We start from the raw sequence: 27358 nt of genomic DNA on the forward strand, positions 1-27358 counted from the left end.
GAACTTCAATAGGGACAAATGTACAGTTCTGCATTTAGGTAGAAAAAACCACCTACACCAGTATAGGATGGGGGAGACTTGTCTTGGCAGTAGTAAGTGCAAAAGGGATCTAGGAGTCTTGGTAGACCATACATGGAACAGGAGTCAGCAGTGTGACTCAGTGGCTAAAAAGGCAAATGGGATTTCTGAGAAGGGTCTTAAAGTCAACCTTCTCTGGACACTTTGGCCTTGCAGGTGCGGCAGCAGGAAAGGCCGGAGGAGGAAGAGGTGCAGCAGGATACGTCCAGTGATGTGATGGAAGATGGTGCAGAAAGGCAGGTGAGTCTTGATAGGAAAGGCAGAAGCTGGGCAGATCACCAGAAGCATATGCTGGGTTAGGAGTTGGAGGCAAGAAAGAAAAATCAGTTAGAGGTCCACGTTCAGAAAATGGATGAGGGAGCAAAACAGCTGCCAGGAGGACATGCCAGTCCCCATGAAGCTGCCAGATGTAGCATCAGAGTGCCTGTTTCCATAGCCTGGTCTACTCTCCCCGGTCTTGAGCATCAGTTATACCCTGGCACCTGGGATCCCAATGAGGCTAGAGTCAAAACTCCTGTATGCAGAGCATGGCCTCTGGAGTCACCACATTGCCCCACTCGTGCAAATGAACAAGATAAGAAATCAATGAAATACACATCGTTTCTTCATGAAAAGCCCACTGTGATGATTCCTAGATGATTCCTAAATTTAACCTTCTCTGGGCACCTTGCTATTCCAGTAAAGTCCAAATTTCAAAGAGGAAGGGGATGCGGATCAAGCTTTAGTTCTGGGCTCCCAGAAGGATATCGGGTCTCAGCCAGGGGAAAAGCACGGTCCACCCCTGGAGGTCAATATAATAGTGGTGAGTTTTCAAAGGAGAGGCAGAAATGACGGTTGGTTCAGGGGCCGTGGGGAATAAGAGAAGAATTCAGTGGGCAGGCAAGATCCTGTCAGGGATGGAGGCAGGGCAGTGAGATGAGAAGCCACTGCTGGACATTTGAAAACCCTTATTTCTATCATTAAATCCACCAAGTGATTAGGAACAATTTACCATGTTCAAAATTCACCTAAGGAAAACAATTCCTTCCAAATACATGAGCATGCCAGGTCCATAGGATGAATGAGAGGGCACCACCACCTTCCTGGGAATCTGACGAATGAGACTCCAGCTGGCCATCCCGATTGTCTCCTCTCCTCTGACTGGCAGGAGCTACTCCCCAGCTGCCCTTGGGATCTTCATGGCATGTGCAATACATGGTGCCAGACCACTGACGATGGGACCTTCCAGAAACCCCTGGAGCTGATTTAGGCAGAGTCAGCCTCTTGGTCTGCAGGCTATAATATTGCCAGCTCTGACTGGCAGCACTTCTGCAGGCAGTGACAGCCCTCTCACCACACCTGCTGCCTGAGAGCCTTTAATTCTAGAGGGAGCCCAGGACCTTCAGCATGCAGATTGTGGCCTCTGACCCTGGAGAAATGGGCCTTACTTCCTATTGAACATCTGCTGAGACCATCTAGCTCAGCGTTCCCCCCTGGCTCCTAACACCTGAGACCTTCTCCACCAGAGACAATGGGAAATGGATCCGGGTTTCCCACCTTCCCTGAGTACGACTTTGACTCCGAGATTCCCCCGGCATCGTCCAAAGCACTCGCTGGTTTTAAAATCATGTTTCCCTTCCACGTTCCCTCGGTTTACAGCTTCGATAGTGATGAGCAGGAGATTGACAGCCACCATACGCCTCAGCCAGAGTCATCTGAAGACAGCGAAATGGAGCAGGAAATTTCCTACCTCATGGAGCACGAAGACCTCCTCAAGGACTCCGGGTCTTACACAGCCTACTCCCCCTGCTACAACACAATCAGCACTCTGTGCGAGGCTGCGGACCCTCCCAAGCCCCCTGGCCGGAAAGGTGTGGGAGTTGCGGTTGGGGACAGACTACTGGCTGGAGCCGGAAATGGGGACAGAGGACTGGAGGCCACCCCCAGCGGGGAAGAGATAAACAATGAGGTACGTGCTGCTAACCCCATCTCAGCCAAGTGGCAAGTTCTGGAAAGTTTGAGAAGGGGGACGTGGGACTCAAAAGACAGGGATGACCATAGGGGGCCTCCAACTCACATCACCCTGACCCTTTCCTGCATTCTGAAAGTAGCCCCCCAGATCTGTCAGGGAAAGATGCAGGCCCTCTTCGGCTGCTTGCACCCAACTCCAGGCACTCAGAGATAGATCCTGCATGCAAGTGTCCTACTTGGCACTCTTCTACAAACTGGTCCAATTCAGTCAGCTAGATCTTCTGCTGACACAGCCTTTTAGCAGGAAGGACCTGGAAGGCATGGCCAATTTTGCCTCTTGCAATAACCACCCCCCTGAATGGGCCCAATGGGTCAGGAGGCAGGCTGGAGTACAGCCCTGAAACCATCTCCCCGTCCCTCCCTCCCTGCTCTAGAGGGGGAGATTGTCCACTGCACAGGTGTCATCTGCAAACTTGATGAGTAGTCCCTCCACCCCCCCTCATTTAGATAATTAATAAATATGTTAAAAAGTACTGGACCAAGCACCGAGCCCTGAGGTACCCCGCTACTCACCTCCCTTCAGTCTGATGAAACACCATTGACAACAACTCTTTGAGTTTGGTTCTCTAACCCAGTGGTCCCCAACCTTTCTGAGGTTGGGGACCGGCAGGGCATTGGGGCGCGGCCTGTGGCCGCGCGGGCCACGCCCATGCACCGGCCGCGCCCACGGGCCGCGCCCGCGAGCCGCGCTCGCACATCGGGCCGCGCCCGCATGGGTGCGGCCCGGCCCCGATTCCCTCTCCCCGCCCTGCCGCAGTAAGAAGCTTCCCGGGCCGCAAGCTTGCGGCCTGGGAAGTTTTTTACTGCGGGGGTGGGGGTGGGGAGAGGGAGCCGCGGCCCGGCGCCATGGCCTTCGCGGCCCGGCACCGGGCCGCGGCCCGCAGGTTGGGGACCACTGCTCTAATCAATTCCCTATCCACTTAACTATCTGAAAATCCAGATTGAAGTTCTTCAATTTATCCATCAGAACATCATGGGGAACCTTATCTAAAGCTTTATAAAAATCCAAGTAAACGACATCAACCGAATTTCCACGATCCAGCAAACCTGTTACTTGGTCAAAAAAGGAAGCCAGGTTGGCCTGACAAGACCTGTTGGAGAAATCCATGCTGACTTCCTTGGATCACCAAATTGTCCTCCAGATGTTTGCAGATCACTCCCTTTAATATCTGCTTCATTATCTTCCCCACAACAGAAGTCAGACTCACTGGTCTGTAGTTTCCCGGGTCATCCTTCCTCCCTTTTTTGAAGATCGGAATAACTTTTGCTCTCTTCCAGTATCCGGGACATCTCCAGTCCTTAAAGAGGTCCCGATGATGATGGACAAGGGTTGTGCAAGTTCTCCTGAAAGTTCTTTGAGCACTCTCGGGTGCATTTCATCCGGCCCAGGGGATTTGAACTCATCCAGTGCAGCTAAATGCCTCTCGACAACCTTTCTATCCATGTCAACCTGCCACCCAGACGCTATCCCTTGGCTACTACCATCTCTAGAATTGCCTAAACCCTTTGACCTGTGGGAAATAACAGATGTAAAATAGGCGCTGAGCCTTTCTGCTTTCTCTGTATCCTCCTTTAGAGTTTGTCCATCCGCACCCAACAGTGGGCCTATTGCCTCCTTTACATTTGCTCCTCACATAACTGAAAAATCTTTTCTTGTTACAATGGGTTTCCCTGGCCAATCTTAGCTCACTCTCAGGTTTGGCCTTTCTGATGATTGGTCTACAGTGCCTAGTAACCTGTAGGTACTCTTCTTTAGAGCTCTGTCCTTCCCTCCATTTCCTGAACATTTCCCTTTTCTTTCTTAGTTCCTCTTGAAGTTCTCCAAATAGGCTTCTTAGAGCTCCTGCAGTGTTTTTGTCTTTCTGGGATTGTCATGAGCCTGAGGTCAGCCTGTGGCATCTCTCATTCCTGTAGGGTCTGCACAACAGAAGAGGACGTGGGCACCCCAGTGGCTCCTTCCACATGCTGGTGGAGTATCCAAAGCTTCCTCAAGTGGGTCCGCCATGTGTAGTTCTGTTCTGCGGCAAGAGCGTAGCCCAGCGCCCGAAGGAGAAGGGAGAAGGGGGCATCTGTGCAGTTAGCTTAGGACCTGGATCCAGACGCACCGGGGTTGCGTACACCCAGACCTGTGCTGAGAGGTGTCTGAGGACAAATGTGACTCTGTGTAAATATGTTTTTTAGACAAGGTTTGTAGTTAGTAGCATAGAATAAGATTATATAGATATGTAGATGTAGATGCGGTACTTTTAGTTGATTTAATGGTGTCTTTTTGATTGGTTTTAATGGCTTTAATAAATCATGTTATTATTTACGTTTTTAGGTGCCCTGGTGGCCGTTGTGAGGATATAAAGTCAGATACAAAGTTTGAAAAATAAATAAATACATTTCAGGGGGCTCAGAGGGGTGCAGTGGGAAGAGGGAATCAGGGGTAATTGCCATCCTTTCTTTTAAAAACTAAGAGCCCTTCAGAACGATGTGGCTTGTGAGATCCAAGGGGGGGGGAGGGGGCTCAACCAGGTGGTCCTTTATGATTTTTTTCAACTCGGGGTGGTTCTGGGATTACTCTATTCCCCATTTTACTGGAGTCCACTAGCGGGAGCTGTAAAATAATAGAGCTAGGAGAGTTGAGATCTGGGTGACCATGCTTGAGCAAAACATCCGCAGGGGTTTTAAGGAACGCTCAACGGACATTGATGCAGATCCAGGAAGTTCCAGGGATCAGGGAGGGAAAGGGCCCTGGAGCCCTCCTGGGCAGGTGCAGCTTCTCCACCCCTTCCCGTTGGGAGTTGCCAGCAGTTTCACGCCTGGTGAAGAAGGCACTTTCAGTACACTTTCAATGCTTCCCCATGTACCACCCTCAACCCTCAATGAGCACCCTGGGGATTTTAACCCAATTTACCTTTGAAAACCTGCCTTTGGCTCATGGCCACTCAGGCTCCGTGGCGAGCCAGCAGGCCTCATGGTTGTCAAACGTTGAAAGAACTCACAACTAGCTTCTTAATAATATGAAAGCTTTATTGAGAAGTACTACAAACATCAAGACTGGCGAAGTCAAATCTGACTTGAGTACAGATTTGCTTCCACTTATCAATACGATTCTCCCGCCCAAAACTTGAAAGTTCCCAAGGGAGGGGAGAAGGAGAGAAGAGACACAAGCAATTAAAAACAGTGAAACATTCTCATGGCCTTGACTGTACTGCACGGTTGATAGCGAAACCAGGCCCAGCCGAGAGGCCCCAACAAGTGATAAGAGTTACAACAACATATATTTCACTTTCTACTGTTAGCGTGATTACAGGACCTGGAGCAACCAGGCGCCAAGCAATATAACTGTCATGGAAGAACTCAGGCTAATTTATGGCAGGGATTCTAACAATCCTGACAATGGTCAGGGTCTTCAGGCTCTTCTCTTTGCCCCAGGGGCCAAGGAACATGGCAGCAGTGACTCTGGGAGATGGCCAGGGTCGGCTTTGGCCTCCCAAAAGCAGGGGGCATGGCAGGACTCAAAAATGATGCTGCTATCTGCAGGTGTGGTGAGCAACACGTGAGTGACCATCAAAGGGGCTGTGTGTCTGCAGCCTAGGACATGGAACTGGGTGACTGGGCCGAGGCAGGTTGACACAGCAGCCCTGAAGTGGAGAAGTTGCAGCGATGGGAGTTTGTTGAAATGAAGCCGCAATCCAAAGCCCAGCTGGACTATCTGTTGGGGGCTACGGCAATGTTGTTCCTGGGAAAGGAAGGGAAAGCCAGGGCACATGCCCAATGCATTCTGGGGAAATATGCAGGTTAAATGGAGGAAGAACATGTAACCTAGACCGTGGCCTTGAAGGCAAGAGCCACCATGGCTAGGGTCAAATGTCTACTCTCTCCTGCTTGTAAAGGATCACTTGGGACAGTTAGGACTGGGTAGGATCTTTACTAAATTCAGTCTGAGGGAGCCATATGACAGGGTGAGGATGAATTACAGTCATGAACACCTCATGGCTTTTAACACACCGTTGGGACAGTTTGGATATCTCGTTAGGCCATTCAATAATGAGGGATGAGCACCTACACTTGGTATGGGAGGTTTTGAAGAGACTTCAAGCCAACCACATCTATGCAAAGATTTTCAAATGGGAATTCCAAAAGTAAAGCTTGGACTTCCTGGGATATCAGCTGTCCCCTCAAGGGTTGAGCCTGGACCCAGCTAAAGTGCGTGACTTACTTAGCTGGGCTCTGCCCCACAGAAAGTTTTTTAGGATTCACAAATTTCTTTTGGGAAATCCTCCTGCAGTTTGCGCAGGTTGCCCTTCACTTCACAGACTTACGAAAGACCAAGGAGGAAGGAGCAGTGTGACTCAGTGGCTAAAAAGGAAAATGGCATTTTGGGCTGTCTCAAATGGAGTATCGAGTCCAGATCATGGGAGGTGATGGTACCACTTGACTCTGCTCTGGTTCTGTTCAGTTTTGGGCAAGATAGATGAAGAGGGTTGTAGACAAACTGGAACGTGTCCGAAGGAAGGCAAGAAAGATGGGGAGGGATTTGCAGACAGAGACGTATGAAGAAAGGTTGGGGGAGCTTGGTCTGTTTATCCTGGAGAGGAGACGACAGAGTGGATCTGATCATCATCTTTCAGTATTTAAAAGGCTGCCATGTAGACGATGGAGCAGATTTGTTCTCTCTTGCCCCAGAGAGACAGACCAGAACCAATGGGATGAAATTAATGCAAAAGATATTCCACCTAAATATCTGGAAAAGTTCCTAACAGGTTACTTTTCTGTCTGTGAGAACTGGAATAGGCCACACTTCCTCAGTAGGCCTCCGTTGTGTCTAAGGAGTTTAAAAATGCCTTTTCTTCCTCTCCCCATAACAGACACCCTATGAGAAAAGTGGGGCTGAGAGGTCTGTGAGAAGTAGAATGGCCCACAGTCACCCAGCAGGCCTCAGTTGTCTCAGATCAGTTTAAAAGCACCATTTCTCCCTCTCCCCATAACAGACACCCTATGAGAGAAATGGGGCTGAGAGGTCTGTAAGAAGTAGAATGGCCCACAGTCACCCAGCAGGCCTCAGGTTGTCTCTGAGCAGTTTAAAAGCGCCTTTTCTCTCTTTCCCCATAACAGATACCCTATGAGAGAAGTGGAGCTATGTGGGAGGTAGAAAGGTCAACAGTCACACAGCAGGCCTCAGATGTCTCTAAGTGGTTTAAAAGCGTCTTTTCTTCCTCTCCCCATAACAGACACCCTATGAGAGAAGTGGGGCTGAGAGGTCTGAGAAACTGGAATAGGCCACAGCTGCTCAGTAGGCTTCAGCTGTCTCCCAGCAGTATAAAAGAGCCTTTTCTCCCTCTCCCCGTAACAGAAACCCTATGAGAGAAGTGGGGCTGGGAGGTCTGTGAGAAGTAGAATGGCCCACAGTCACCAAGCAGGCCTCAGTTGCCTCTGAGCGGTTTAAAAGCGCCTTTTCTCCCTCTCCCCATAACAGACACCCTATGAGAGAAGTGGGGCTGGGAGGTCTGTGAGAAGTAGAATGGCCCACAGTCACCCAGCAGGCCTCAGTTGCCTCTCAGCGGTTTAAAAGCGCCTTTTCTCCCTCTCCCCATAACAGACACCCTATGAGAGAAGTGGGGCTGGGAGGTCTGTGAGAAGTAGAATGGTCCACAGTCACCCAGCAGGCCTCAGTTATCTCTGAGCAGTTTAAAAGCGCCTTTTCTCCCTCTCCCCATAACAGACACCCTATGAGAGAAGTGGGGCTGGGAGGTCTGTGAGAAGTAGAGTGGCCCACAGTCACCCAGCAGGCCTCAGTTGTCTCAGATCAGTTTAAAAGCGCCTTTTCTCCCTCTCCCCATAACAGACACCCTATGAGAGAAGTGGGGCTGGGAGGTCTGTGAGAAGTAGAATGGCCCACAGTCACCCAGCAGGCCTCAGTTGTCTCAGATCAGTTTAAAAGCGCCTTTTCTCCCTCTCCCCATAACAGACACCCTATGAGAGAAGTGGGGCTGAGAAGTCTGTGAGAAGTAGAATGGCACACAGTCACCCAGCAGGCCTCAGTTGCCTCTGAGCGGTTTAAAAGCGCCTTTTCTCCCTCTCCCCATAACAGACACCTTATGAGAGAAGTGGGGCTGGGAGGTCTGTGAGAATGGCCCACAGTCACCCAGCAGGCCTCAGTTGTCTCTGAGCAGTTTAAAAGCGCCTTTTCTCCCTCTCCCCATAACAGACACCTTATGAGAGAAGTGGGGCTGGGAGGTCTGTGAGAATGGCCCACAGTCACCCAGCAGGCCTCAGTTGTCTCTGAGCAGTTTAAAAGCGCCTTTTCTCCCTCTCCCCATAACAGACACCCTATGAGAGAAGTGGGGCTGGGAGGTCTGTGAGAAATAGAATGGCCCACAGTCACCCAGCAGGCCTCAGTTGTCTCTGAGCAGTTTAAAAGCGCCTTTTCTCCCTCTCCCCATAACAGACACCCTATGAGAGAAGTGGGGCTGGGAGGTCTGTGAGAAGTAGAGTGGCCCACAGTCACCCAGCAGGCCTCAGTTGTCTCAGATCAGTTTAAAAGCGCCTTTTCTCCCTCTCCCCATAACAGACACCCTATGAGAGAAGTGGGGCTGGGAGGTCTGTGAGAAGTAGAATGGCCCACAGTCACCCAGCAGGCCTCAGTTGTCTCAGATCAGTTTAAAAGCGCCTTTTCTCCCTCTCCCCATAACAGACACCCTATGAGAGAAGTGGGACTGAGAAGTCTGTGAGAAGTAGAATGGCACACAGTCACCCAGCAGGCCTCAGTTGCCTCTGAGCGGTTTAAAAGCGCCTTTTCTCACTCTCCCCATAACAGACAGCCTATGTGAAAAGTGGGGCTGGGAGGTCTGTGAGAAGTAGAGTGGCCCACAGTCACCAAGCAGGCCTCAGTTGCCTCTGAGCAGTTTAAAAGCGCCTTTTCTCACTCTCCCCATAACAGACACCCTATGTGAAAAGTGGGGCTGGGAGGTCTGTGAGAAGTAGAGTGGCCCACAGTCACCAAGCAGGCCTCAGTTGCCTCTGAGCGGTTTAAAAGCTCCTTTTCTCCCTCTCCCCATAACAGACAACCTATCAGAGAAGTGGGGCTGGGAGGTCTGTGAGAAGTAGAATGGCCCACAGTCACCAAACAGGCCTCAGTTGCCTCTGAGCGGTTTAAAAGCGCCTTTTCTCCCTCTCCCCATAACAAACCTATCAGAGAAGTGGGGCTGGGAGGTCTGTGAGTAGAATGGCCCACAGTCACCAAGCAGGCCTCAGTTGCCTCTGAGCGGTTTAAAAGCGCCTTTTCTCCCTCTCCCCATAACAGAAACCCTATGAGAGAAGTGGGGCTGGGAGGTCTGTGAGAAGTAGAATGGCCCACAGTCACCCAGCAGGCCTCAGTTGCCTCTGAGCGGTTTAAAAGCGCCTTTTCTCCCTCTCCCCATAACAGACACCCTATGAGAGAAGTGGGGCTGAGAGGTCTGTGAGAAGTAGAATGGCCCACAGTCACCCAGCAGGCCTCAGTTGCCTCTGAGCGGTTTAAAAGCGCCTTTTCTCCCTCTCCCCATAACAGACACCCTATGAGAGAAGTGGGGCTGAGATGTCTGTGAGAAGTAGAATAGCCCACAGTCACCCAGCAGGCCTCAGTTGCTTCTGAGCGGTTTAAAAGCGCCTTTTCTCCCTCTCCCCATAACAGACACCCTATGAGAGAAGTGGGGCTGAGAGGTCTGTGAGAAGTAGAATGGCCCACAGTCACCCAGCAGGCCTCAGTTGCCTCTGAGCAGTTTAAAAGCGCCTTTTCTCCCTCTCCCCATAACAGACACCCTATGAGAGAAGTGGGGCTGGGAGGTCTGTGAGAAGTAGAATGGCCCACAGTCACCCAGCAGGCCTCAGTTGCCTCTGAGCGGTTTAAAAGCGCCTTTTCTCCCCATAACAGACACCCTATGAGAGAAGTGGGGCTGGGAGGTCTGTGAGAAGTAGAATGGCCCACACTCACCCAGCAGGCCTCAGTTGCCTCTGAGCGGTTTAAAAGCGCCTTTTCTCCCTCTCCCCATAACAGACACCCTATGAGAGAAGTGGGGCTGGGAGGTCTGTGAGAAGTAGAATGGCCCACACTCACCCAGCAGGCCTCAGTTGCCCCTGAGCGGTTTAAAAGCGCCTTTTCTCCCTCTCCCCATAACAGACACCCTATGAGAGAAGTGGGGCTGGGAGGTCTGTGAGAAGTAGAATGGCCCACAGTCACCCAGCAGGCCTCAGTTGCCTCTGAGCGGTTTAAAAGCGCCTTTTCTCCCTCTCCCCATAACAGACACCCTATGAGAGAAGTGGGGCTGAGAGGTCTGTGAGAAGTAGAATGGCCCACAGTCACCCAGCAGGCCTCAGTTGCCTCTGAGCGGTTTAAAAGCGCCTTTTCTCCCTCTCCCCATAACAGACACCCTATGAGAGAAGTGGGGCTGGGAGGTCTGTGAGAAGTAGAATGGCCCACAGTCACCCAGCAGGCCTCAGTTGCCTCTGAGCAGTTTAAAAGCGCCTTTTCTCCCTCTCCCCATAACAGACACCCTATGAGAGAAGTGGGGCTGGGAGGTCTGTGAGAAGTAGAATGGCCCACAGTCACCCAGCAGGCCTCAGTTGCCTCTGAGCAGTTTAAAAGCGCCTTTTCTCCCTCTCCGCATAACAGACACCCTATGAGAGAAGTGGGGCTGAGAGGTCTGTGAGAAGTAGAATGGCCCACAGTCACCCAGCAGGCCTCAGTTGCCTCTGAGCAGTTTAAAAGCGCCTTTTCTCCCTCTCCCCATAACAGACACCCTATGAGAGAAGTGGGGCTGAGAGGTCTGTGAGAAGTAGAATGGCCCACAGTCACCCAGCAGGCCTCAGTTGCCTCTGAGCAGTTTAAAAGCGCCTTTTCTCCCTCTCCGCATAACAGACACCCTATGAGAGAAGTGGGGCTGAGAGGTCTGTGAGAAGTAGAATGGCCCACAGTCACCCAGCAGGCCTCAGTTGTCTCTGAGCAGTTTAAAAGCGCCTTTTCTCCCTCTCCCCATAACAGACACCCTATGAGAGAAGTGGGGCTGGGAGGTCTGTGAGAAGTAGAATGGCCCACAGTCACCCAGCAGGCCTCAGTTGCCTCTGAGCAGTTTAAAAGCGCCTTTTCTCCCTCTCCCCATAACAGACACCCTATGAGAGAAGTGGGGCTGGGAGGTCTGTGAGAAGTAGAATGGCCCACAGTCACCCAGCAGGCCTCAGTTGTCTCTGTGCAGTTTAAAAGCGCCTTTTCTCCCTCTCCCCATAACAGACACCCTATGAGAGAAGTGGGGCTGGGAGGTCTGTGAGAAGTAGAATGGCCCACAGTCACCCAGCAGGCCTCAGTTGTCTCTGAGCAGTTTAAAAGCGTCTTTTCTCCCTCTGCCCATAACAGACACCCTATGAGAGAAGTGGGGCTGGGAGGTCTGTGAGAAGTAGAATGGCCCACACTCACCCAGCAGGCCTCAGTTGCCTCTCAGCGGTTTAAAAGCGCCTTTTCTCCCTCTCCCCATAACAGACACCCTATGAGAGAAGTGGGGCTGGGAGGTCTGTGAGAAGTAGAATGGCCCATAGTCACCCAGCAGGCCTCAGTTGCCTCTAAGCGGTTTAAAAGCGCCTTTTCTCCCTCTCCCCATAACAGACAACCTATCAGAGAAGTGGGGCTAGGAGGTCTGTGAGAAGTAGAATGGCCCACAGTCACCAAGCAGGCCTCAGTTGCCTCTAAGCGGTTTAAAAGCGCCTTTTCTCCCTCTCCCCATAACAGACAACCTATGTGAAAAGTGGGGCTGGGAGGTCTGTGAGAAGTAGAGTGGCCCACAGTCACCAAGCAGGCCTCATTTGCCTCTGAGCGGTTTAAAAGCGCCTTTTCTCACTCTCCCCATAACAGACAACCTATGTGAAAAGTGGGGCTGGGAGGTCTGTGAGAAGTAGAATGGCCCACAGTCACCAAGCAGGCCTCAGTTGCCTCTGAGCGGTTTAAAAGCGCCTTTTCTCACTCTCCCCATAACAGATACCCTATGTGAAAAGTGGGGCTGGGAGGTCTGTGAGAAGTAGAGTGGCCCACAGTCACCCAGCAGGCCTCAGTTGCCTCTGAGCGGTTTAAAAGCTCCTTTTCTCCCTCTCCCCATAACAGACAACCTATCAGAGAAGTGGGGCTGGGAGGTCTGTGAGAAGTAGAATGGCCCACAGTCACCAAACAGGCCTCAGTTGCCTCTGAGCGGTTTAAAAGCGCCTTTTCTCACTCTCCCCATAACAGATACCCTATGTGAAAAGTGGGGCTGGGAGGTCTGTGAGAAGTAGAGTGGCCCACAGTCACCCAGCAGGCCTCAGTTGCCTCTGAGCGGTTTAAAAGCTCCTTTTCTCCCTCTCCCCATAACAGACAACCTATCAGAGAAGTGGGGCTGGGAGGTCTGTGAGAAGTAGAATGGCCCACAGTCACCCAGCAGGCCTCAGTTGCCTCTGAGCGGTTTAAAAGCGCCTTTTCTCCCTCTCCCCATAACAGACAACCTATCAGAGAAGTGGGGCTGGGAGGTCTGTGAGAAGTAGAATGGCCCACAGTCACCAAGCAGGCCTCAGTTGCCTCTGAGCGGTTTAAAAGCGCCTTTTCTCCCTCTCCCCATAACAGACACCCTATGAGAGAAGTGGGGCTGAGAGGTCTGTGAGAAGTAGAATGGCCCACAGTCACCCAGCAGGCCTCAGTTGCCTCTGAGCAGTTTAAAAGCGCCTTTTCTCCCTCTCCCCATAACAGACACCCTATGAGAGAAGTGGGGCTGGGAGGTCTGTGAGAAGTAGAATGGCCCATAGTCACCCAGCAGGCCTCAGTTGCCTCTCAGCGGTTTAAAAGCGCCTTTTCTCCCTCTCCCCATAACAGACAACCTATCAGAGAAGTGGGGCTGGGAGGTCTGTGAGAAGTAGAATGGCCCACAGTCACCAAGCAGGCCTCAGTTGCCTCTGAGCGGTTTAAAAGCGCCTTTTCTCCCTCTCCCCATAACAGACACCCTATGAGAGAAGTGGGGCTGAGAGGTCTGTGAGAAGTAGAATGGCCCACAGTCACCCAGCAGGCCTCAGTTGCCTCTGAGCAGTTTAAAAGCGCCTTTTCTCCCTCTCCCCATAACAGACACCCTATGTGAAAAGTGGGGCTGGGAGGTCTGTGAGAAGTAGAGTGGCCCACAGTCACCCAGCAGGCCTCAGTTGCCTCTGAGCGGTTTAAAAGCTCCTTTTCTCCCTCTCCCCATAACAGACAACCTATCAGAGAAGTGGGGCTGGGAGGTCTGTGAGAAGTAGAATGGCTCACAGTCACCAAACAGGCCTCAGTTGCCTCTGAGCGGTTTAAAAGCGCCTTTTCTCCCTCTCCCCATAACAGACACCCTATGAGAGAAGTGGGGCTGAGATGTCTGTGAGAAGTAGAATAGCCCACAGTCACCCAGCAGGCCTCAGTTGCTTCTGAGCGGTTTAAAAGCGCCTTTTCTCCCTCTCCCCATAACAGACACCCTATGAGAGAAGTGGGGCTGGGAGGTCTGTGAGAAGTAGAATGGCCCACAGTCACCCAGCAGGCCTCAGTTGCTTCTGAGCGGTTTAAAAGCGCCTTTTCTCCCTCTCCTCATAATAGACACCCTATGAGAGAAGTGGGGCTGGGAGGTCTGTGAGAAGTAGAATGGCCCACAGTCACCCAGCAGGCCTCAGTTGCCTCTGAGCGGTTTAAAAGCTCCTTTTCTCCCTCTCCCCATAACAGACAACCTATCAGAGAAGTGGGGCTGGGAGGTCTGTGAGAAGTAGAATGGCCCACAGTCACCAAACAGGCCTCAGTTGCCTCTGAGCGGTTTAAAAGCGCCTTTTCTCACTCTCCCCATAACAGATACCCTATGTGAAAAGTGGGGCTGGGAGGTCTGTGAGAAGTAGAGTGGCCCACAGTCACCCAGCAGGCCTCAGTTGCCTCTGAGCGGTTTAAAAGCTCCTTTTCTCCCTCTCCCCATAACAGACAACCTATCAGAGAAGTGGGGCTGGGAGGTCTGTGAGAAGTAGAATGGCCCACAGTCACCCAGCAGGCCTCAGTTGCCTCTGAGCGGTTTAAAAGCGCCTTTTCTCCCTCTCCCCATAACAGACAACCTATCAGAGAAGTGGGGCTGGGAGGTCTGTGAGAAGTAGAATGGCCCACAGTCACCAAGCAGGCCTCAGTTGCCTCTGAGCGGTTTAAAAGCGCCTTTTCTCCCTCTCCCCATAACAGACACCCTATGAGAGAAGTGGGGCTGGGAGGTCTGTGAGAAGTAGAATGGCCCACAGTCACCCAGCAGGCCTCAGTTGCTTCTGAGCGGTTTAAAAGCGCCTTTTCTCCCTCTCCTCATAACAGACACCCTATGAGAGAAGTGGGGCTGAGAGGTCTGTGAGAAGTAGAATGGCCCACAGTCACCCAGCAGGCCTCAGTTGCTTCTGAGCGGTTTAAAAGCGCCTTTTCTCCCTCTCCCCATAACAGACACCCTATGAGAGAAGTGGGGCTGGGAGGTCTGTGAGAAGTAGAATGGCCCACAGTCACCCAGCAGGCCTCAGTTGCCTCTGAGCGGTTTAAAAGCGCCTTTTCTCCCCATAACAGACACCCTATGAGAGAAGTGGGGCTGGGAGGTCTGTGAGAAGTAGAGTGGCCCACAGTCACCAAGCAGGCCTCAGTTGCCTCTGAGCGGTTTAAAAGCGCCTTTTCTCCCTTTCCCCATAACAGACACCCTATGAGAGAAGTGGGGCTGAGAGGTCTGTGAGAAGTAGAATGGCCCACAGTCACCCAGCAGGCCTCAGTTGCCTCTGAGCAGTTTAAAAGCGCCTTTTCTCCCTCTCCCCATAACAGACACCCTATGAGAGAAGTGGGGCTGGGAGGTCTGTGAGAAGTAGAATGGCCCACAGTCACCCAGCAGGCCTCAGTTGCCTCTCAGCGGTTTAAAAGCGCCTTTTCTCCCTCTCCCCATAACAGACACCCTATGAGAGAAGTGGGGCTGGGAGGTCTGTGAGAAGTAGAATGGCCCACAGTCACCAAACAGGCCTCAGTTGCCTCTGAGCGGTTTAAAAGCGCCTTTTCTCCCTCTCCCCATAACAGACACCCTATGAGAGAAGTGGGGCTGGGAGGTCTGTGAGAAGTAGAATGGCCCACAGTCACCCAGCAGGCCTCAGTTGCCTCTGAGCAGTTTAAAAGCGCCTTTTTTCCCTCTCCCCATAACAGATACCCTATGAGAGAAGTGGGGCTGGGAGGTCTGTGAGAAGTAGAATGGCCCACAGTCACCCAGCAGGCCTCAGTTGCCCCTGAGCGGTTTAAAAGCGCCTTTTCTCCCTCTCCCCATAACAGACACCCTATGAGAGAAGTGGGGCTGGGAGGTCTGTGAGAATGGCCCACAGTCACCCAGCAGGCCTCAGTTGCCCCTGAGCGGTTTAAAAGCGCCTTTTCTCCCTCTCCCCATAACAGACACCCTATGAGAGAAGTGGGGCTGAGAGGTCTGTGAGAAGTAGAATGGCCCACAGTCACCCAGCAGGCCTCAGTTGCCTCTGAGCAGTTTAAAAGCGCCTTTTCTCCCTCTCCCCATAACAGACACCCTATGAGAGAAGTGGGGCTGGGAGGTCTGTGAGAAGTAGAATGGCCCACAATCACCCAGCAGGCCTCAGTTGTCTCTGTGCAGTTTAAAAGCGCCTTTTCTCCCTCTCCCCATAACAGACACCCTATGAGAGAAGTGGGGCTGGGAGGTCTGTGAGAAGTAGAATGGCCCACAGTCACCCAGCAGGCCTCAGTTGCCCCAGAGCGGTTTAAAAGCGCCTTTTCTCCCTCTCCCCATAACAGACACCCTATGAGAGAAGTGGGGCTGAGAGGTCTGTGAGAAGTAGAATGGCCCACAGTCACCCAGCAGGCCTCAGTTGCCTCTGAGCAGTTGAAAAGCGCCTTTTCTCCCTCTCCCCATAACAGACACCCTATGAGAGAAGTGGGGCTGGGAGGTCTGTGAGAAGTAGAATGGCCCACAGTCACCCAGCAGGCCTCAGTTGTCTCTGTGCAGTTTAAAAGCGCCTTTTCTCCCTCTCCCCATAACAGATACCCTATGAGAGAAGTGGGGCTGGGAGGTCTGTGAGAAGTAGAATGGCCCACAGTCACCCAGCAGGCCTCAGTTGCCTCTGAGCAGTTTAAAAGCGCCTTTTCTCCCTCTCCCCATAACAGACACCCTATGAGAGAAGTGGGGCTGGGAGGTCTGTGAGAAGTAGAATGGCCCACAGTCACCCAGCAGGCCTCAGTTGTCTCTGAGCAGTTTAAAAGCGTCTTTTCTCCCTCTGCCCATAACAGACACCCTATGAGAGAAGTGGGGCTGGGAGGTCTGTGAGAAGTAGAATGGCCCACAGTCACCCAGCAGGCCTCAGTTGCCTCTCAGCGGTTTAAAAGCGCCTTTTCTCCCTCTCCCCATAACAGACACCCTATGAGAGAAGTGGGGCTGGGAGGTCTGTGAGAAGTAGAATGGCCCATAGTCACCCAGCAGGCCTCAGTTGCCTCTCAGCGGTTTAAAAGCGCCTTTTCTCCCTCTCCCCATAACAGACAACCTATCAGAGAAGTGGGGCTAGGAGGTCTGTGAGAAGTAGAATGGCCCACAGTCACCAAGCAGGCCTCAGTTGCCTCTGAGCGGTTTAAAAGCGCCTTTTCTCCCTCTCCCCATAACAGACAACCTATGTGAAAAGTGGGGCTGGGAGGTCTGTGAGAAGTAGAGTGGCCCACAGTCACCAAGCAGGCCTCAGTTGCCTCTGAGCGGTTTAAAAGCGCCTTTTCTCCCTCTCCCCATAACAGACACCCTATGAGAGAAGTGGGGCTGGGAGGTCTGTGAGAAGTAGAATGGCCCACAGTCACCCAGCAGGCCTCAGTTGCCTCTGAGCAGTTTAAAAGCGCCTTTTTTCCCTCTCCCCATAACAGATACCCTATGAGAGAAGTGGGGCTGGGAGGTCTGTGAGAAGTAGAATGGCCCACAGTCACGCAGCAGGCCTCAGTTGCCCCTGAGCGGTTTAAAAGCGCCTTTTCTCCCTCTCCCCATAACAGACACCCTATGAGAGAAGTGGGGCTGAGAGGTCTGTGAGAAGTAGAATGGCCCACAGTCACCCAGCAGGCCTCAGTTGCCTCTGAGCAGTTTAAAAGCGCCTTTTCTCCCTCTCCCCATAACAGACACCCTATGAGAGAAGTGGGGCTGGGAGGTCTGTGAGAAGTAGAATGGCCCACAGTCACCCAGCAGGCCTCAGTTGCCCCTGAGCGGTTTAAAAGCGCCTTTTCTCCCCATAACAGACACCCTATGAGAGAAGTGGGGCTGGGAGGTCTGTGAGAAGTAGAATGGCCCACAGTCACCCAGCAGGCCTCAGTTGCCTCTGAGCAGTTTAAAAGCGCCTTTTCTCCCTCTCCTCATAACAGACACCCTATGAGAGAAGTGGGGCTGGGAGGTCTGTGAGAAGTAGAATGGCCCACAGTCACCCAGCAGGCCTCAGTTGCCCCTGAGCGGTTTAAAAGCGCCTTTTCTCCCTCTCCCCATAACAGACACCCTATGAGAGAAGTGGGGCTGGGAGGTCTGTGAGAATGGCCCACAGTCACCCAGCAGGCCTCAGTTGCCCCTGAGCGGTTTAAAAGCGCCTTTTCTCCCTCTCCCCATAACAGACACCCTATGAGAGAAGTGGGGCTGAGAGGTCTGTGAGAAGTAGAATGGCCCACAGTCACCCAGCAGGCCTCAGTTGCCTCTGAGCAGTTTAAAAGCGCCTTTTCTCCCTCTCCCCATAACAGACACCCTATGAGAGAAGTGGGGCTGGGAGGTCTGTGAGAAGTAGAATGGCCCACAGTCACCCAGCAGGCCTCAGTTGTCTCTGTGCAGTTTAAAAGCGCCTTTTCTCCCTCTCCCCATAACAGACACCCTATGAGAGAAGTGGGGCTGGGAGGTCTGTGAGAAGTAGAATGGCCCACAGTCACCCAGCAGGCCTCAGTTGCCCCAGAGCGGTTTAAAAGCGCCTTTTCTCCCTCTCCCCATAACAGACACCCTATGAGAGAAGTGGGGCTGAGAGGTCTGTGAGAAGTAGAATGGCCCACACTCACCCAGCAGGCCTCAGTTGCCCCTGAGCGGTTTAAAAGCGCCTTTTCTCCCTCTCCCCATAACAGACACCCTATGAGAGAAGTGGGGCTGGGAGGTCTGTGAGAAGTAGAATGGCCCACAGTCACCCAGCAGGCCTCAGTTGCCCCAGAGCGGTTTAAAAGCGCCTTTTCTCCCTCTCCCCATAACAGACACCCTATGAGAGAAGTGGGGCTGAGAGGTCTGTGAGAAGTAGAATGGCCCACAGTCACCCAGCAGGCCTCAGTTGCCTCTCAGCGGTTTAAAAGCGCCTTTTCTCCCTCTCCCCATAACAGACACCCTATGAGAGAAGTGGGGCTGGGAGGTCTGTGAGAAGTAGAATGGCCCATAGTCACCCAGCAGGCCTCAGTTGCCTCTCAGCGGTTTAAAAGCGCCTTTTCTCCCTCTCCCCATAACAGACAACCTATCAGAGAAGTGGGGCTAGGAGGTCTGTGAGAAGTAGAATGGCCCACACTCACCCAGCAGGCCTCAGTTGCCTCTGAGCAGTTGAAAAGCGCCTTTTCTCCCTCTCCCCATAACAGACACCCTATGAGAGAAGTGGGGCTGGGAGGTCTGTGAGAAGTAGAATGGCCCACAGTCACCCAGCAGGCCTCAGTTGTCTCTGTGCAGTTTAAAAGCGCCTTTTCTCCCTCTCCCCATAACAGACACCCTATGAGAGAAGTGGGGCTGGGAGGTCTGTGAGAAGTAGAATGGCCCACACTCACCCAGCAGGCCTCAGTTGCCTCTGAGCAGTTGAAAAGCGCCTTTTCTCCCTCTCCCCATAACAGACACCCTATGAGAGAAGTGGGGCTGGGAGGTCTGTGAGAAGTAGAATAGCCCACAGTCACCCAGCAGGCCTCAGTTGCTTCTGAGCGGTTTAAAAGCGCCTTTTCTCCCTCTCCCCATAACAGACACCCTATGAGAGAAGTGGGGCTGAGAGGTCTGTGAGAAGTAGAATAGCCCACAGTCACCCAGCAGGCCTCAGTTGCTTCTGAGCGGTTTAAAAGCGCCTTTTCTCCCTCTCCCCATAACAGACACCCTATGAGAGAAGTGGGGCTGAGAGGTCTGTGAGAAGTAGAATGGCCCACAGTCACCCAGCAGGCCTCAGTTGCCTCTGAGCAGTTTAAAAGCGCCTTTTCTCCCTCTCCCCATAACAGACACCCTATGAGAGAAGTGGGGCTGGGAGGTCTGTGAGAAGTAGAATGGCCCACAGTCACCCAGCAGGCCTCAGTTGCCTCTGAGCGGTTTAAAAGCGCCTTTTCTCCCTCTCCCCATAACAGACACCCTATGAGAGAAGTGGGGCTGAGAGGTCTGTGAGAAGTAGAATGGCCCACAGTCACCCAGCAGGCCTCAGTTGCCCCTGAGCGGTTTAAAAGCGCCTTTTCTCCCTCTCCCCATAACAGACACCCTATGAGAGAAGTGGGGCTGGGAGGTCTGTGAGAAGTAGAATGGCCCACAGTCACCCAGCAGGCCTCAGTTGCCTCTGAGCAGTTTAAAAGCGCCTTTTCTCCCTCTCCTCATAATAGACACCCTATGAGAGAAGTGGGGCTGGGAGGTCTGTGAGAAGTAGAATGGCCCACAGTCACCCAGCAGGCCTCAGTTGCCTCTGAGCAGTTTAAAAGCGCCTTTTTTCCTCTCCCCATAACAGACACCCTATGAGAGAAGTGGGGCTGGGAGGTCTGTGAGTAGAATGGCCCACAGTCACCAAGCAGGCCTCAGTTGCCTCTGAGCGGTTTAAAAGCGCCTTTTCTCCCTCTCCCCATAACAGATACCCTATGAGAGAAGTGGGGCTGGGAGGTCTGTGAGAAGTAGAATGGCCCACAGTCACCCAGCAGGCCTCAGTTGCCCCTGAGCGGTTTAAAAGCGCCTTTTCTCCCTCTCCCCATAACAGACACCCTATGAGAGAAGTGGGGCTGGGAGGTCTGTGAGAATGGCCCACAGTCACCCAGCAGGCCTCAGTTGCCCCTGAGCGGTTTAAAAGCGCCTTTTCTCCCTCTCCCCATAACAGACACCCTATGAGAGAAGTGGGGCTGGGAGGTCTGTGAGAAGTAGAATGGCCCATAGTCACCCAGCAGGCCTCAGTTGCCTCTGAGCAGTTTAAAAGCGCCTTTTCTCCCTCTCCCCATAACAGACACCCTATGAGAGAAGTGGGGCTGGGAGGTCTGTGAGAAGTAGAATGGCCCACAGTCACCCAGCAGGCCTCAGTTGCCCAAGAGCGGTTTAAAAGCACCTTTTCTCCCTCTCCCCATAACAGACACCCTATGAGAGAAGTGGGGCTGAGAGGTCTGTGAGAAGTAGAATGGCCCACAGTCACCCAGCAGGCCTCAGTTGCCTCTGAGCAGTTGAAAAGCGCCTTTTCTCCCTCTCCCCATAACAGACACCCTATGAGAGAAGTGGGGCTGGGAGGTCTGTGAGAAGTAGAATGGCCCACAGTCACCCAGCAGGCCTCAGTTGTCTCTGTGCAGTTGAAAAGCGCCTTTTCTTCCTCTCCCCATAACAGACACCCTATGAGAGAAGTGGGGCTGGGAGGTCTGTGAGAAGTAGAATGGCCCACAGTCACCCAGCAGGCCTCAGTTGTCTCTGAGCAGTTTAAAAGCGTCTTTTCTCCCTCTGCCCATAACAGACACCCTATGAGAGAAGTGGGGCTGGGAGGTCTGTGAGAAGTAGAATGGCCCACAGTCACCCAGCAGGCCTCAGTTGTCTCTGTGCAGTTGAAAAGCGCCTTTTCTTCCTCTCCCCATAACAGACACCCTATGAGAGAAGTGGGGCTGGGAGGTCTGTGAGAAGTAGAATGGCCCACAGTCACCCAGCAGGCCTCAGTTGTCTCTGTGCAGTTGAAAAGCGCCTTTTCTCCCTCTCCCCATAACAGACACCCTATGAGAGAAGTGGGGCTGGGAGGTCTGTGAGAAGTAGAATGGCCCACACTCACCCAGCAGGCCTCAGTTGCCTCTCAGCGGTTTAAAAGCGCCTTTTCTCCCTCTCCCCATAACAGACACCCTATGAGAGAAGTGGGGCTGGGAGGTCTGTGAGAAGTAGAATGGCCCATAGTCACCCAGCAGGCCTCAGTTGCCTCTCAGCGGTTTAAAAGCGCCTTTTCTCCCTCTCCCCATAACAGACAACCTATCAGAGAAGTGGGGCTAGGAGGTCTGTGAGAAGTAGAATGGCCCACAGTCACCAAGCAGGCCTCAGTTGCCTCTGAGCGGTTTAAAAGCGCCTTTTCTCCCTCTCCCCATAACAGACACCCTATGAGAGAAGTGGGGCTGAGAGGTCTGTGAGAATAGCCCACAGTCACCCAGCAGGCCTCAGTTGCTTCTGAGCGGTTTAAAAGCGCCTTTTCTCCCTCTCCTCATAACAGACACCCTATGAGAGAAGTGGGGCTGGGAGGTCTGTGAGAAGTAGAATGGCCCACAGTCACCCAGCAGGCCTCAGTTGCCTCTGAGCGGTTTAAAAGCGCCTTTTCTCCCTCTCCCCATAACAGACACCCTATGAGAGAAGTGGGGCTGGGAGGTCTGTGAGAAGTAGAGTGGCCCACAGTCACCCAGCAGGCCTCAGTTGTCTCAGATCAGTTTAAAAGCGCCTTTTCTCCCTCTCCCCATAACAGACACCCTATGAGAGAAGTGGGGCTGAGAGGTCTGTGAGAAGTAGAATGGCCCACAGTCACCCAGCAGGCCTCAGTTGCCTCTGAGCGGATTAAAAGCGCCTTTTCTCCCTCTCCCCATAACAGACACCCTATGAGAGAAGTGGGGCTGAGAGGTCTGTGAGAAGTAGAATGGCCCACAGTCACCCAGCAGGCCTCAGTTGCCTCTGAGCGGATTAAAAGCGCCTTTTCTCCCTCTCCCCATAACAGACACCCTATGAGAGAAGTGGGGCTGGGAGGTCTGTGAGAATGGCCCACAGTCACCCAGCAGGCCTCAGTTGTCTCTGAGCAGTTTAAAAGCGCCTTTTCTCCCTCTCCCCATAACAGACACCTTATGAGAGAAGTGGGGCTGGGAGGTCTGTGAGAAATAGAGTGGCCCACAGTCACCCAGCAGGCCTCAGTTGTCTCTGAGCAGTTTAAAAGCGCCTTTTCTCCCTGTCCCCATAACAGACACCCTATGAGAGAAGTGGGGCTGGGAGGTCTGTGAAAAGTAGAATGGCCCACAGTCACCCAGCAGGCCTCAGTTGCTTCTGAGCAGTTTAAAAGCGCCTTTTCTCCCTCTCCCCATAACAGACAGCCTATGAGAGAAGTGGGGCTGGGAGGTCTGTGAAAAGTAGAATGGCCCACAGTCACCCAGCAGGCCTCAGTTGCTTCTGAGCAGTTTAAAAGCGCCTTTTCTCCCTCTCCCCATAATAGACACCCTATGAGAGAAGTGGGGCTGGGAGGTCTGTGAGAAGTAGAATGGCCCACAGTCACCCAGCAGGCCTCAGTTGCCTCTGAGCAGTTTAAAAGCGCCTTTTCTCCCTCTCCCCATAACAGACACCCTATGAGAGAAGTGGGGCTGGGAGGTCTGTGAGAAGTAGAATGGCCCACAGTCACCCAGCAGGCCTCAGTTGCCCCTGAGCAGTTTAAAAGCGCCTTTTCTCCCTCTCCCCATAACAGACACCCTATGAGAGAAGTGGGGCTGGGAGGTCTGTGAGAAGTAGAATGGCCCACAGTCACCCAGCAGGCCTCAGTTGCCTCTGAGCAGTTTAAAAGCGCCTTTTCTCCCTCTCCCCATAACAGACACCCTATGAGAGAAGTGGGGCTGGGAGGTCTGTGAGAAGTAGAATGGCCCACAGTCACCCAGCAGGCCTCAGTTGCCTCTGAGCAGTTTAAAAGCGCCTTTTCTCCCTCTCCCCATAACAGACACCCTATGAGAGAAGTGGGGCTGGGAGGTCTGTGAGAAGTAGAATGGCCCACAGTCACCCAGCAGGCCTCAGTTGCCTCTGAGCAGTTTAAAAGCGCCTTTTCTCCCTCTCCCCATAACAGACACCCTATGAGAGAAGTGGGGCTGGGAGGTCTGTGAGAAGTAGAATGGCCCACAGTCACCCAGCAGGCCTCAGTTGCCTCTGAGCAGTTTAAAAGCGCCTTTTCTCCCTCTCCCCATAACAGACACCCTATGAGAGAAGTGGGGCTGGGAGGTCTGTGAGAAGTAGAATGGCCCACAGTCACCCAGCAGGCCTCAGTTGCCTCTGAGCAGTTTAAAAGCGCCTTTTCTCCCTCTCCCCATAACAGACACCCTATGAGAGAAGTGGGGCTGGGAGGTCTGTGAGAAGTAGAATGGCCCACAGTCACCCAGCAGGCCTCAGTTGCCTCTGAGCAGTTTAAAAGCGCCTTTTCTCCCTCTCCCCATAACAGACACCCTATGAGAGAAGTGGGGCTGGGAGGTCTGTGAGAAGTAGAGTGGCCCACAGTCACCCAACAGGCCTCAGTTGCCTCTGAGCGGTTTAAAGCGCCTTTTCTCCCTCTCCCCATAACAGACACCCTATGAGAGAAGTGGGGCTGGGAGGTCTGTGAGAAGTAGAATGGCCCACAGTCACCCAGCAGGCCTCAGTTGCCTCTGAGCAGTTTAAAAGCGCCTTTTTTCCTCTCCCCATAACAGACACCCTATGAGAGAAGTGGGGCTGGGAGGTCTGTGAGAAGTAGAATGGCCCACAGTCACCCAGCAGGCCTCAGTTGCCCCTGAGCGGTTTAAAAGCGCCTTTTCTCCCTCTCCCCATAACAGACACCCTATGAGAGAAGTGGGGCTGAGAGGTCTGTGAGAAGTAGAATGGCCCACAGTCACCCAGCAGGCCTCAGTTGCCCCTGAGCGGTTTAAAAGCGCCTTTTCTCCCTCTCCGCATAACAGACACCCTATGAGAGAAGTGGGGCTGGGAGGTCTGTGAGAAGTAGAATGGCCCACAGTCACCCAGCAGGCCTCAGTTGCCTCTGAGCAGTTTAAAAGCGCCTTTTTTCCTCTCCCCATAACAGACACCCTATGAGAGAAGTGGGGCTGGGAGGTCTGTGAGAAGTAGAATGGCCCACAGTCACCCAGCAGGCCTCAGTTGCCCCTGAGCGGTTTAAAAGCGCCTTTTCTCCCTCTCCGCATAAGAGACACCCTATGAGAGAAGTGGGGCTGGGAGGTCTGTGAGAAGTAGAATGGCCCACAGTCACCCAGCAGGCCTCAGTTGCCTCTGAGCAGTTTAAAAGCGCCTTTTTTCCTCTCCCCATAACAGACACCCTATGAGAGAAGTGGGGCTGGGAGGTCTGTGAGAAGTAGAATGGCCCACAGTCACCCAGCAGGCCTCAGTTGCCCCTGAGCGGTTTAAAAGCGCCTTTTCTCCCTCTCCCCATAACAGACACCCTATGAGAGAAGTGGGGCTGAGAGGTCTGTGAGAAGTAGAATGGCCCACAGTCACCCAGCAGGCCTCAGTTGCCCCTGAGCGGTTTAAAAGCGCCTTTTCTCCCTCTTCCCATAACAGACACCCTATGAGAGAAGTGGGGCTGAGAGGTCTGTGAGAAGTAGAATGGCCCACAGTCACCCAGCAGGCCTCAGTTGCCCCTGAGCGGTTTAAAAGCGCCTTTTCTCCCTCTCCCCATAACAGACACCCTATGAGAGAAGTGGGGCTGGGAGGTCTGTGAGAATGGCCCACAGTCACCCAGCAGGCCTCAGTTGCCCCTGAGCGGTTTAAAAGCGCCTTTTCTCCCTCTCCCCATAACAGACACCCTATGAGAGAAGTGGGGCTGAGAGGTCTGTGAGAAGTAGAATGGCCCACAGTCACCCAGCAGGCCTCAGTTGCCCCAGAGCGGTTTAAAAGCGCCTTTTCTCCCTCTCCCCATAACAGACACCCTATGAGAGAAGTGGGGCTGAGAGGTCTGTGAGAAGTAGAATGGCCCACAGTCACCCAGCAGGCCTCAGTTGCCCCTGAGCGGTTTAAAAGCGCCTTTTCTCCCTCTCCCCATAACAGACACCCTATGAGAGAAGTGGGGCTGGGAGGTCTGTGAGAAGTAGAATAGCCCACAGTCACCCAGCAGGCCTCAGTTGCTTCTGAGCGGTTTAAAAGCGCCTTTTCTCCCTCTCCCCATAACAGACACCCTATGAGAGAAGTGGGGCTGGGAGGTCTGTGAGAAGTAGAATGGCCCACAGTCACCCAGCAGGCCTCAGTTGCCCCTGAGCGGTTTAAAAGCGCCTTTTCTCCCTCTCCCCATAACAGACACCCTATGAGAGAAGTGGGGCTGGGAGGTCTGTGAGAAGTAGAATGGCCCACAGTCACCCAGCAGGCCTCAGTTGCCTCTGAGCGGTTTAAAAGCGCCTTTTCTCCCTCTCCCCATAACAGACACCCTATGAGAGAAGTGGGGCTGGGAGGTCTGTGAGAAGTAGAATGGTCCACAGTCACCCAGCAGGCCTCAGTTGCCTCTGAGCAGTTTAAAAGCGCCTTTTCTCCCTCTCCCCATAACAGACACCCTATGAGAGAAGTGGGGCTGGGAGGTCTGTGAGAAATAGAGTGGCCCACAGTCACCCAGCAGGCCTCAGTTGTCTCTGAGCAGTTTAAAAGCGCCTTTTCTCCCTGTCCCCATAACAGACACCCTATGAGAGAAGTGGGGCTGGGAGGTCTGTGAGAAGTAGAATGGTCCACAGTCACCCAGCAGGCCTCAGTTGCCTCTGAGCGGTTTAAAAGCGCCTTTTCTCCCTCTCCCCATAACAGACACCCTATGAGAGAAGTGGGGCTGGGAGGTCTGTGAGAAATAGAGTGGCCCACAGTCACCCAGCAGGCCTCAGTTGTCTCTGAGCAGTTTAAAAGCGCCTTTTCTCCCTGTCCCCATAACAGACACCCTATGAGAGAAGTGGGGCTGGGAGGTCTGTGAGAAGTAGAATGGTCCACAGTCACCCAGCAGGCCTCAGTTGCCTCTGAGCGGTTTAAAAGCGCCTTTTCTCCCTCTCCCCATAACAGACACCCTATGAGAGAAGTGGGGCTGGGAGGTCTGTGAGAAGTAGAATGGTCCACAGTCACCCAGCAGGCCTCAGTTGCCTCTGAGCGGTTTAAAAGCGCCTTTTCTCCCTCTCCCCATGACAGACACCCTATGAGAGAAGTGGGGCTGAGAGGTCTGTGAGAAGTAGAATGGTCCACAGTCACCCAGCAGGCCTCAGTTGCCTCTGAGCGGTTTAAAAGCGCCTTTTCTCCCTCTCCCCATAACAGACACCCTATGAGAGAAGTGGGGCTGGGAGGTCTGTGAGAAGTAGAATGGCCCACAGTCACCCAGCAGGCCTCAGTTGCGTCTGAGCGGTTTAAAAGCGCCTTTTCTCCCTCTCCCCATAACAGACACCCTATGAGAGAAGTGGGGCTGGGAGGTCTGTGAGAAGTAGAATGGCCCACAGTCACCCAGCAGGCCTCAGTTGCCTCTGAGCGGTTTAAAAGCTCCTTTTCTCCCTCTCCCCATAACAGACAACCTATCAGAGAAGTGGGGCTGGGAGGTCTGTGAGAAGTAGAATGGCCCACAGTCACCCAGCAGGCCTCAGTTGCCTCTGAGCAGTTTAAAAGCGCCTTTTTTCCTCTCCCCATAACAGACACCCTATGAGAGAAGTGGGGCTGGGAGGTCTGTGAGAAGTAGAATGGCCCACAGTCACCCAGCAGGCCTCAGTTGCCCCTGAGCGGTTTAAAAGCGCCTTTTCTCCCTCTCCCCATAACAGACACCCTATGAGAGAAGTGGGGCTGAGAGGTCTGTGAGAAGTAGAATGGCCCACAGTCACCCAGCAGGCCTCAGTTGCCCCTGAGCGGTTTAAAAGCGCCTTTTCTCCCTCTTCCCATAACAGACACCCTATGAGAGAAGTGGGGCTGGGAGGTCTGTGAGAAGTAGAATAGCCCACAGTCACCCAGCAGGCCTCAGTTGCTTCTGAGCGGTTTAAAAGCGCCTTTTCTCCCTCTCCCCATAACAGACACCCTATGAGAGAAGTGGGGCTGGGAGGTCTGTGAGAAGTAGAATGGCCCACAGTCACCCAGCAGGCCTCAGTTGCCCCTGAGCGGTTTAAAAGCGCCTTTTCTCCCTCTCCCCATAACAGACACCCTATGAGAGAAGTGGGGCTGGGAGGTCTGTGAGAATGGCCCACAGTCACCCAGCAGGCCTCAGTTGCCCCTGAGCGGTTTAAAAGCGCCTTTTCTCCCTCTCCCCATAACAGACACCCTATGAGAGAAGTGGGGCTGAGAGGTCTGTGAGAAGTAGAATGGCCCACAGTCACCCAGCAGGCCTCAGTTGCCCCTGAGCGGTT

Source organism: Paroedura picta, chromosome 7 (assembly GCF_049243985.1).
Source record: "Paroedura picta isolate Pp20150507F chromosome 7, Ppicta_v3.0, whole genome shotgun sequence".
Lineage (NCBI taxonomy): Eukaryota > Metazoa > Chordata > Lepidosauria > Squamata > Gekkonidae > Paroedura > Paroedura picta.